Source organism: Talpa europaea (assembly GCF_964194135.1).
Source record: "Talpa europaea genome assembly, chromosome: 6".
In the NCBI taxonomy this organism is placed as follows: Eukaryota; Metazoa; Chordata; class Mammalia; order Eulipotyphla; family Talpidae; genus Talpa; species Talpa europaea.
The window spans coordinates 85,738,886-85,750,001 of NC_140072.1; positions in this window are offsets into that span (position 1 = coordinate 85,738,886).

The window sequence follows — 11,116 nt, forward strand, 5'->3', positions numbered from 1 at the left end:
TTTTTTTCTCATCATTTAAATATCTTTAAAAATAATTGAATTTCTAAATAAATTAATAGCAAGGTAGTGTGGCGTTTTATCATATATATATATATAAAATGAAAATGTAAGGCAAACAATAGCACAAAGGATAGGAGTGGAGAAAAGGAAATATTTTAAGTCCCTTACGATTATTGAATCACTTAAATGACAGATAAAAATTGTTTACTGTTGGGCCTCCCTGGTGGTGCAAGGGATTAAGATGCAACCTATGAAGCTGTCCACAGCCACTGCAGCATGAGTTTGATCCCTGGCCAGGGAGCAACCCACATGGCACAGTAGACCTCTCCTGACTTGGCTGCTGCTCCCCTCAGCAGTGTACTTTGGTCAATCTGCCTGTTCTGTTCCCCACTCTGTCTCTGGTGAATCCTCTCACCCTCTGCACCTCTGGCCTGTACCCCAGCTCTTATATGCATAAATAAAAATAAATCTTAAAAAAGTTGTTTACTATAGAATATCAAGTATTAACTATAGTAAGAAAAAAATCGCTTGTAAGATAACAAAGGAGAGAATACCACAAAATATGTAATTACTCCAAAAGAAAAAAGGAAACAGCACATAGGACAAATAGAAAATAAATAGCAAGATAGTAGGTATACACCTAACCAAATCATTAATTCCATTAAATTGAAGTGATGGGAACAATCCAATTATAATAATAATCCAGCATTATCAGAAAATATTAAAAAGCAAGAATCAAATATATGTTCTCTACAAGAAAAACACTTCAAATATAACTACACGAATAGGTTAAAAATAAAGGAATAGGAAAGAATATACTATTCTAATACTAAATAAAGGAAAGCTAGGGTGGCTTTCAAAGTCTGAAACAAATGAGACTTCAAGCAAGAACTATTTGCAGAGATAAAACTGGCCATTTCATTAAAATAACTGGTTGATTCATCAAAAGGATAGAAAAATTCTGAACATTTATGCATCTAACAAAAGAACTCCAAATATATGAACTGATGGAACTATAAGGAAAACTGAAGAAATTCACAATTACAGTTGGAGATTTTCATAGTCCTTTCTCAGTAATTGATCTAATAAATAAATCAATAAGGGTATAGAGTATTCAAATAATATTGCCAACCAGCTTGACATAATGAACAATTATAGAACAATCCTACCTCCAAAAACAAAACAACAGCAAAACACCATACATATACTTCTCAAGTACATACCAAACATTTACAAAGATAGGCCATATTCTGGGCTATTAGTTTTAAAAGATTCAAGTTATATAAGTGTTTTTTTGAACCATAAAGGAATCACTAGAATTCAGTGAAGAAAAAATTCTGGAAACTGCCCTATTTAGAAACTAGTAGAGAAAGAGTAGTCGTCTCAACAAATGGTTCTGGTAAAATGGGATATTTATATTAAAAGAATTTTGATATATATCTTATGCCATATATAAAAATGAATATAAGATGGGTCATTGCCCTGATGCAAAACCTAAAAGTTAAAAATTTCTAGAAAAATAGAAGTGTTTTTAAATATTAAGTTAGGCAAAATTTCTTAGTTACAACAATGAAAGCATAACCCATAAAAAAATTATAAATTTCATTTCCTCTAAAAAACTTCTTCAAAAGATATACTTATGAGATGAAAAAACATGCAACCGACTGGATAAAATCATTCAAAATCACATATCTTATGAAGGACTTACATCTAGAATATATAAGGAACTCTCAAAACTTAATAACAGTGCTCGCTTCGGCAGCACATATACTAAAATTGGAACGATACAGAGAAGATTAGCATGGCCCCTGCGCAAGGATGACACGCAAATTCATGAAGCGTTCCATAAAAATAAATAAATAAATAAATAAATAACTTAATAACAACCCAAAGTTAGTAGACAAAATATCCAGATATTTCATTAGAAAACATACAAATGGAAAATAAGCATGTGAAAAGGTGTTCAACTTCATTATTCATTAAGGAAACATAATTTAAAACCACAATGAGAGATTTCACACCTATTAGAATTTAACCTAAGTTTAAAAATATTGGAATATTAGACATACAAAAAAAGTGAGAATGTGGTGAGACTGGAATCTCACAAGTTGCAGATGGTAAACAGAATGGCAGCATCTTAAAAATTTAAACATGTGATCTATAGTCATTCCAGTCATAGGCTTTTACTCAAGAGAAATGAAAATAAGTCTCCATATAATAATTTGTACATGAGTGCTCATGAATTCATATGTCATATTCAAATACTGGAAAAGCACCAACTGTCAATCAACAGGTGAGGTATAGCCATACAATGGAGTACCACTCTGCAATAAAAAGAAATTAACCAATGATATTTAAAAATAATTTTTGCCAAGTAAAAAGCCAGCAAAAAGTACATACTTTATTATTCCATTTATATAAAATTCTAGAATATATTAAAGGACCTGTATTTTCATTAAGTGGCAGCATAGAGATGGGAGATAGGAAGAGAAGAATTAAAGGTTAAAGGCAATGTGGATGGAGCTGAAAGGGTTGATGCTAATTGAAATAAGCTAGAAGGGAAAAGATAAATATTGGATGGTTTTACTTAATATGTGGAATATAGAGAAAGGACAAAGGATAAGGAAAAATAGAAAACTTGCAAACTAACCATAGATCTGAGGCATCCAGCGTGGGAGGGAGAGAGGAGGCTCAAAACAGGGGAGGGAAAAGCACAAGGGACTGTGGTGATGGATCTGGGTGCTATGGTGGTGGGAGAACTATGGGAACTACAACTGAGGGGAGAAATCAAATATTGTTCAAAATTAATGTTCATTATCTTAATTGGGAAATGTTTTCATGTATGTATCCATATGTCAGCACTTCTCAAATCTCACATTTAAATATGTGCAATTCATGTGTGAATTATACTTGAATAAATCTTTTTTTATGAAAGGTAGTTTCTCCATCACAGTACTACATTCCAACTGCTCAATAGTGACACAGAGCTGGTGGTCCCCACACTGGGTGTGCAGTTGTGGATTGCTTCCACTGTCACAGAAAGTTACATTGTCTGTCCTAGAGTCTTGGGAAGAGGCTTTCTGAGAACAGAATAGAGGAAGATAAAGTAGGGAACCTAAAAGGAGGAAAAAGGATCCCTGCTGAGAGAAGATTGTGCAATTTAGCAATCTTGTAATGCAGTTGAGTAACATGAGTTGTGGTGAGTCAGTCTCAGAACTTCTGGTTCTTTCTGTAATTTTTCAGTACCCACAAATCAGCATTTATAAGACACTCTTGACTTCTCACTAACGAAAAGTACAACCACTGCAGAAATAAGCTCAATTACTTTAGAGATTGTAAAATGGATACAGGAAGAATATGGGGCCTAAGATATAAGGAGAAAATTAAACTCCATATTGATAGAGTTTAAACAAACAGTGTTGCTATTAACACTATGAATGGATACTGGCAGGAAAATATTTACACATTCTCCCCAGGAACACAATTACAAGTTTCAAAGTCCTCATGCCAGGTGGCACTTAGCAAAAACCCGACTTGCTGTAAGATTAGGAATAGCTCAGCATTTCAATCTATGAGCAATTTTGATAAATCTAGATCGCTGGGCTGCAGATTTATTTTGATATGTAGTTTGCTTCCTTTCTTCACTTAATTGCGCACATTTACTTTCTGCTTGTCAGTATTATTTCCCATTACACCCAACATGGAAAGTTTCATTGAAATATTGCTACTTAAGGTCTCACTGGTGTCAGATATTGTTCGAGAGGCATATATTTTCTTAGTAGGGTCACACAGCTCATTTATTTATTCCCTCTCAGAGGGCACACTTCTCCCTGAACACTAGTGCTTATAAATTCCCCCCAATCACTGCTCTTTGTCATTGCCATTGGCTTCGTCTCTCAACACAATCATCAATCCAATAGCTCAGTCACCAATCCCTTGAGAAAAAAGGAAGAATAAATTATACCTCTAGTTCTAATATCTGCTTCTCATAAAAAATGCTCGGTGTCATTCATCAACAATAAACATATTGGGATGTGAGAAGTGATATGTATATAAGGGTGAAAGGAAGTCAACAAGAACTAGATGATTATGATTTTGTCTTAATTAACATAAATCATAAACTTCAAAATTAAAGTTCTCAGGTTGTCTCAAAGCTCTGAGTCATTAGATAAGAATTCAATTAAAGGGTGAATCCTGCTCCTAAATTTAAAGACGAAATAGTGCTGGATTTTCTGCCTTTCATTTTCTGGGAATATGAATGTAAGAGAACTTGAATATATTCCTCCTTGTCTCTTCAGAGTCAATTAGAATTCTAGACTTGCCCGCATACTAATGATAGGCAGAACATTCTTTGACCTTGTCAAGTGAGGTGAAAGCTTTCTCCCCAATGGGAAGACATTAGGAAAACCTTAATCTATTTTTAACAAAATTAGTTAAAATTTAATACTAAACGTATATTTGAATTGTATTACTGAAAAGTAGATTCAAATTTTTCCTGTGACTTTACTACTGACAGCAGGAGCAGTAAACACATAATAGTTTGTGAGGTATCTGAGGTGAAAATTTAAATATATATGTATAAATAATATTTATTGACTACTTACTAAGTCCTAGGCATTGTTATAAATACTTTATAAATATTAATTCATTAAATCCTTATACATTATTATTACACTTCAAAAAATAAGCAAGATGAGGCACAGAAACTCATCCAAAATCACAGCAGTAGTGGGAGGTAGAGGCAGGATGAGCAAAGGGCCAAAAAACATAAAGGATCAAATTTCTCTCTCTCTTTCTCTGTCTCTCTGTCTCTGTCTCTCTCTCTCTCTCTCATACACACACACACACACACACACACACACATACACTTTCCCTTCCATGACCATTATCCAGACTTTAATGGATCAAACCAGTTACTGACCTCAAATCAGATGTCTCTGATTTTTGTTGCCTGGATCTCTCTCAGAGCCCCTGACTCTATGCCTGTATCTTAGACTCTAGACCTTGCTTTGCTTCCCTAAGTCCAGAACAGCTGCCTACACCTCCCTTTGCAGGTCTCCCTGCACTTGACCTGGGCCTAAACCAGCTGACTGTTTGAAGGATGCTTAGACACACTCCTTCCTCACCACCAGACTTATTTTCTCCAGGAGCTTGGTTTGTCCCTTCATGGAAAATAATAGCATTATATCTGAATGATTTCTATTAACAGTTGTAGGATATAAATACAGAAAAGAAATAAATCCAGAAGCTTCCAAAAATATCTTTGAAGAAGGAAAAAAAATGTAATGTAATCCTCAGTGACCAAGTTCTGTTCAACATTACCAAAATATCTTGGCATTATTCTTGAGACTCTACATCTGCTTTGTCACCTTTTTGGAAAAAAAAAAAAAAACTAGAAATTTTGATAACTTGCCAACAGGTCTCACCCCCTCCAGGTTGACTTTCTTCTGATCTATGGCTCTAATAACTCAAATTCTTATGGATAAAAAGCAGGAAACACAAATGAGTGGCCAAGGCTCAGCATATCACATATGCAAACAGTGTAAATAATTGGTTAGCAGAAAGAAGAAAGTAGTTGACGCGACATAAGGGAACTATAAAACTGAGACTTTTATGTAAAAAAATTTGAATGTTGTCTGCTCCTTTTTCTCTTCTTGATTTAATAAATTTCCCCCTATGCCTGAACTATTTGAAGGTGAGTGTCTGTCAGGAGCAAACCAGGAGTCTGAGTCAGGTAATTCTTTAATGAGCTGTTTACATTCCTATCTTCCAAACTCAAGGGTGAGTTCTCAGGGTCAGGGACTCTGCTGATTCACCTCTGAATCCCTGGTGATGCAGTAGGACTGGCACCAAACTGGGATTTAATTATTTGCAAATGAATGGATAGATGGATAAATATAAATTCTTTGAAGATCTAAGAGCTGCGAAAGAAAATTCCAAAATAATAGGCAGTATGGATTTTGTTCTTGAAATTTTAGGAAAAGCTTACTGCAATAGATTTTTGTTTCTTTTTCATGCTCTAAATTCTTTCAAGGAAGGAAGACTTGCATCTCCTCAAAGCCTGTCATTCTTGTTGACACCTCCTGAGGAAGGGGGTGAAAGGTGTGGGGTGTCATCTAACACAGAAAGTCAATGTGTTCAAGTAGATTGAACTCAAATATGCTTTCTTAGGGTACATGATTACTCAGGGTAAACAGGAACATAATGACTAAGACTTCCCATATACAAGGACAAATCAAAGACGCTTTAGGACAAGACAAAATTAAAAAGCTTTCAGGTTGTTGTTTGAACGATGCCTTAGGTAACATTTGCAATTATTCCCCCTGCCATTGTCAGAGGCCACTGCCATACCCACAGTTGTTCTTCCATTTTGTCCATTCATCCATTCATTCATTGCCTATAAGGAAATGCCTACTATATCCGATGACCTTGTATAGGTTGACCTTGGACAGTTACTGTTTGACACATCCAAAGGCTTCCACTGTATATGTGAGTAATAAATATCTTCTCCATTTCCTCTCTGAGTCCCACACCTTACACACCAGAAAAAATTGTTGATCACCTTTGGAAAGGTGCAGGCATGCAGCTTATTACAGTGGGAAGGCAGTTTTCAATCACCTGATTGAAATCTCTAACTTTAAAATGATGAAACCAATGTCCTAGCCACTCAAAGTTCAGTTAATGACTCTACCTGACCTACCTGACCTCGACTGGCAGTTCTGGGTATATTCAGAGTACTGAACCTCTAATTGCAGTTTTGCAGAACTTGAGGTATAAAAACGCCATTCCTCTAAAGGGCATTAGATGCATTAGCTTAATTAGAGCAGTTACTTCGCAAGTTATCGACTTTGGTTTTCAGACCTTGTTGTCAGGGGAGATAACCAGCTGGCCTAAAGCAGCCAAGTCATGAATCCTCTTTTCCTCTATTCAGTACACACTTCAGAGCATTGCCCTGGGAGGTCAGCAGGCCCCTGCTCTCCGCAGAACTCAGAAGTACTGGCAGCTGAGGCAATTCCTGCCTGAGCCTGCTGAATCTTGGAGGTGAGAAACAGAAGACTGCGTCCCAAACTGAGCTCATCGCTTAGCCCCTCAGTCACAAAGAAAGCCAGAAAGCAACTTGGAAGAACTTTATGAAAGCTTTTGTTTGCATGGAACCTGGAATCATAAGGCACCGAAAAAGACAGGGCTTCAAAGGCACCCTTTGTTGCTGCTTGAGGCATTTTCTTTCCACGGATGTTATGAACTCTTGTAATGCAAAATGGCAGCCAGGGAAATGTTATTGTCTAGCAAAAATGAGGGTACTCTGCAGTAAATCTAGATCCTGGTTCACCTATCCGGTGGAGGCATCTGCCATAGTCATATGCCTTTAGCGATATCTAGGCAGCCTTTGCAGTAAGGCAAGCACCCAAATCATCCCGATCTAGTGAGTGTCTGTCTTAATTGCAAAGGCAGCTATAAAGACGTGTTCCTTCCTTGAGTAAAGGGACCGTTAGCATTAGGAAGAAAGACTGCTGTTCACCATTCCACCAGAGCCAGGCTGGGCCCACACAACTCTGAAGAAACTATTTTCTCCATGTTACTTTCCAGTCAGTGGCCCTCTTTACCTTCTCTGTATCCCTTACTCTGACTCCTCTGTTGACAGGTTTTCTCTGTTGTCAGGGGCCTTGGATGCTCAACAGCATCCCCATGATCTCAAAGACCCCCGTTCCTTCCCCACACTGTACAAACATGTCTTCACTATATGTCTTCCCTTTCAATTGGTAAAAACAGGTTAATTTGATGAACAAAATTGGTGTCCCCAAACTTTTGTCATTTGTCAGCCTTGTCTATAATTTTTGCTCTAATCTATAAAGCACCTGAAGTAATATTTACCTAATACTTTTTTTTTACATTGACTTACTTTTTAAAATGCAAATAATTGCTTTAATTTTAATCAACAACATCTGTGAAATTGCAGGTTTGACATGGTATTTATTTTAATGACATATCAGGTTTGATATGCTCTTTAGTTATATATTTGTAATATATATAACTATGAAAGTCTTAAAAATTCATCTATGTATCACTACAATCATCTGGTCTGTCAATGGTGATGCGTTTCTTAAACTATGGAAAATATTAAGTTAAACCGAATTAAACATTGACTAATGTTGGCCTAATGGGTCTCCAGTTCTGAATAACAACAGCATTGTAATGGAGATTTTAAATGTTTTTAAGGATTTATTTATTTTTATTCATTTATTTATGCAAGCACTGGGTACAGTCTGAGGTACACTGCTGAGGGGAGCAGCGGGCGGCAGGAGAGGTCTGCGCGCCATGTGGGACCCTCCTCCTGTGGCGGATCGAACCGGCGCTGCAGAGGCTGACGGGCATCTTCGCAACCCAGCGCTCAAGCGCTGCGCCACCAGGGAGGCCCGATTTTAAATATTTTTAACCCACTGTAGGGTAAGGAAAAAATGTCAGGCTTTTCTGCCCTCCTGCCATCAGGATAGATGATAGATCCTTGCACTCCTGAATGCATGCCTGATGGCGGGCACCTGGAGTAGGGTGTGGGCATAGGTAGATGGGATTCACCTGGGCTGAGCCTGTGCTTTTTAAGGGCGGTGTCACGGGGATGCCAGAAGAAGCCGAAAGAGAAGCCAAGAAGCAGCAGAACAAACAGAAGAGCAGAGAAGCAGAGAAGCAGAGACAACGCCAGAGAGCCCAGATAGAGTGAGGATTTGCTGGGGGCTGGGAGGCCTGCCAGCCTCCTGGCCCCCTAGCACCCTTACGTGCTGTGTACCGGGTAAATCCCAATAAAAAGACCTTCAAAAAGCCACCAAGGACTCTGATTCCTCCTTTACCCGGTCTACTGGATCACAGAAAACCTGCCCTGTGTCCGGTCCTGCTTTACACCCACTAAAAGATGGGAGCATAAAATATTTAGAGCTGTAGAGAGCTAAATTGTTTCCACTGTATAAGATTATACTACAGTATTTGTTAGTTTTTGTTGCCCTTCCCTACTAAGCCCATCACTCCTGGGCCTTCGATATATCTATTTTTGCCTTCTTTCAAGACATAGCTGTTACCCCTGAAATTTCTGAACTCTTCAGGCTAAGGAAGAAAGGTTTGAACTGGGTTGTCTTAAGTATTTTTCCTGAGATTCCACCAGACACAGCAGTGTCATGACACATCCGCTCCAGGCCCTGTCCCTTTCTGGGCAACACAATGTCCCTCAATCCACATCAGGGCACTGTGCTTTAACCAATAAAATATGAAAGGAAGCATAAAAACTTTCTGTGAACCTGCCATCCAGTTCATATGCACTGTTTTAGAGGCTGGCAACTGCTATAAGAAACTAAAATAATGGATCAAATCACTAAAATACAATTCTCAAAACGCAACTGAAAGCAATCTTCTAAAGCAAAATTAAGGTTGTAAATCTGTTCTAAGAAACAAGTATTAAATACTGCAGAATGCAACCTTTGTTTCTTATGTTTAAGCCCTCTTATTGATGTTTATTTATTCTACTAACTTCTTATTTACTGAATTAAAATTGTATAGTTATACAAAGGGAAAGAAAAAAAAAAGATCACTTGTCGAAATAACAACATTTTTCAATTTCTTATTCTTCCTCACTGGAGCACCTTTTATTTCAAAGAGAGTGAAGTGAAGACTTTCATTTGGATGAAATGGGGTGGTCAACTTTGGTAGATAGAACATGAATGTCAAATTTCCCCTCTCAGTACAAGCTCCCTATATTTAGTAAAACTCTGGAATGGTTTCCTTGGTCCTTTAAATGGTGTTACAACAGTTGCACTATTAGTTCTGTCATCTTATAAGACAAGCATCCCTAGATAGTATTTGTATCTGGCAGCATGATGATTGGAATCAGCATTTAATTAATTGTGCATATTAAACAACTGCAATCACACATAATCTATTAACCTGGAATGCTACTGGGATGTTTCCTATTTTAGAATCCTAGAATTAAAAGAAAAAATGCACAGATGTCCTTTTGATTATCTCATTTTCAAGGACAACATTGTATTTTTAAAATTTACCAGAAGAATTTTGTGAAGTTAAATTGATTTTGCTCTAATATTGCCTGTGATGGAAAAAAAAAAAAAAGAAATTTGGAGCTCCTGAATGCAAACCGAATACTGTAGGTAACCTGAACATAATTCCTTATCATACATATCCCTTTATCTCAAGATCTAAAATTTCAAAAGCATTCAAGGGGATGACAGAGCATTTCTTGAGAGGACATTTTAATTTTGTGAACACACCGACTGCTCTGTGGCTATGGTGATGGCTTTCTTACCTCATGCAATTTCTCTGCACAGCCACATAAGCCTTTACTAAAGCTTTCAGCAGATTTTAAATTGAATTACTCTACTTCTCCCATGTTTCTCACTCCACAGTATAATTGTGCTGAATGATTTGATTGCTATGTGTGCTAGCAAGGGGCCTCCTTTCAGCTCCAGGGTACATCATGGGCAGACAGAAATTTAAGCATCCATTGCATTTTACCGGGGTCTACCCAGATGGAATCACAAAACCTTCCTGTAGACATTGAGGATCAGAATCCACGCTGCTAAGGATGAAGTCTGCAATCATTTTTGCAATCATTTTAATTGAGGCAATGTTGGGTCAAGAAGTAGACAGTAGGTGAGGGAGAGGGAACATCATTGCACATCTTTCCCATTTTGTATGATTATCAAGATGCTGGTGTAAGTTACATTGTTTTTGACCCCATACCATCAGATTCATTCTCTACACTGCAACCTGGATGAAGTTTCTAAATAAATGCAATCAAGTCAGTTCCAGTTTAAAACTATTCACTGACTCTCCACTGTCCTCAGGATAAAGTCCAAATTTCTTAGCACAGATTAAACATACTTAACCATTTGACATCTGCCTGTATCATTGGCTTCAGCTCTTGCCTCTCTACTCCAGTCGAACAGAATAATTTTAGGTAGACTTTGGGAATACTAATATAAAGAAACCCTATTAATTAATCTTATTTTTTATTTATTTTAGTTGAGGTAATATTAGGATACCCCTGTCAGTTATCGATACTATAGTGCACCCATCACCAAATCACCCATAGTCCACCATCATCATCCATTGTGCT